The 1,529-nt window shown below is 46.6% G+C and overlaps 1 long non-coding RNA gene across 1 annotated transcript; it reads left to right on the top strand.

The window, feature by feature from the left end:
* The first annotated feature begins 465 nt into the window (after positions 1-465).
* On the top strand, positions 466-1,286 carry LOC309349172. The gene is made up of 2 exons (XR_014159794.1): positions 466-757; positions 1,117-1,286. It is a non-coding gene; the product is annotated as an uncharacterized lncRNA (long non-coding RNA).
* Positions 1,287-1,529: the final 243 nt, after the last annotated feature.

Genomic DNA, 1,529 nt, shown 5'->3' with positions numbered 1-1,529 from the left:
AACTTATTCTCCTTTTCAATATTACATTAAGTCAAAAAGAATAAATATAGCTGTAATTATACATCTTCCTTTCCCTTCACACTTTAACAGTCCTTATATCTGAACACTTTAGGACAAAAAAAATAAAATAAATATATATATATATATATCTGAACACTTTAGGACAAAAAAATCCTCCTCTTTGAGCTTGGTGGCAGCAGCACCGGCAGAAGAAACTGGGACGTTCCCGGATCAAATCAGAAGCTGGGATGGCTTTTGTGATTTTGGGACTGTCCCTGGAAAATAGGGGCACTGAAGGATACAATAGGTGCCAAGACAACTGGTAGTTGCTTGACAACTCCCTGATCCTTTAATACGTGTGTGTGTGTGTGTGTGTGTGTGTGTACACACTGTTGTGCCAAGTTACCCTAACTCAAGGTTTGACTTAGCGTATCATCTGACCCTATTGAGAGTGTATTGACCTATGGCCTGTGTGTGTGGTTTGGGAGCTGCACGGTCAGGGGAAAAACAATGCTGTCCAGGGTTGTAAAGACTGCAGAGAGAATAATTGGGTGCACTCTTCCCACCTTGGATCAAATTTATGCTTCCAGGTGCCATAAGAAAGCTGCAGAGATAGCGCAGGATAGTGCACACCCTGGAAATGATCTCTTTCAGCTTCTGCCTTCTGGAAGAAGGTACAGGGTTATAAAGACGAGCACTAGCCACCTGAGAAACAGTTTCTATCCAAATGTGATTTTGGTTTTAAACGCAGTGTAAGGTAGTCTCTGGAAGGGATGCGGGTGGCGCTGTGGGTTAAACCACAGAGCCTAGGACTTGCCTATCAGAAGGTTGGTGGTTCGAATCCCCACGATGGGGTGAGCTCCCGTTGCTCGGTCCCTGCTCCTGCCAACCTAGCAGTTCGAAAGCACGCCAGTGCAAGTAGATAAATAGGTACCGCTCCAGCAGGAAGGTAAACGGCGTTTCCGTGTGCTGCTCTGGTTTGCCAGAAGCGGCTTATTCATGTTGGCCACATGAGCTGTACGCCGGCTCCCTTGACCAATAAAGCGAGATGAGCGCCGCAACCCCAGAGTCTGTCACAACTGGACCTAATGGTCAGGGGTCCCTTTACCTTTTAAGGTAGTCTCTATGGGAGCATATTGTATTTAATTATGGGGTATCAGAGTTTTTAGGGGGTTAACCAGGCTGGGATAGCTGGGATAGCAGGCTTGTTGGTTTTTGAATGTCTGATGTAGATTTTTTCAATTTCGTTGTTCTGTATGGGACAATGACAATAAAGATTACCGTATCGTATCGAATCGTATCGACTTGTGGCAAAGCTGTTTCTGGCGAACCCTCTCACCAGACCCTACCTGGGATCTGCCTTTTGCATCTTGCTTTGCCCGCATCTCGTGGCTGCCCCTGCTCTTGTGCCTTGGCTCTCCACAATTATTCAGGTGGTGCTTCCCCCTTCGTGGCTGATCTCCGCGCCAAGGAAAGCCGAATTGTTGCACTTGAGGCTGTTGTTTCAAAGGCTGGAGCAGAGCCAGAGA

Source organism: Podarcis erhardii, assembly GCF_964252035.2.
Source record: "Podarcis erhardii genome assembly, chromosome: 8".
NCBI classification, from domain to species: Eukaryota; Metazoa; Chordata; class Lepidosauria; order Squamata; family Lacertidae; genus Podarcis; species Podarcis erhardii.
Note: the sequence above shows the minus strand (reverse complement) of the source record. Positions and strands in the feature narration are given on the sequence as shown.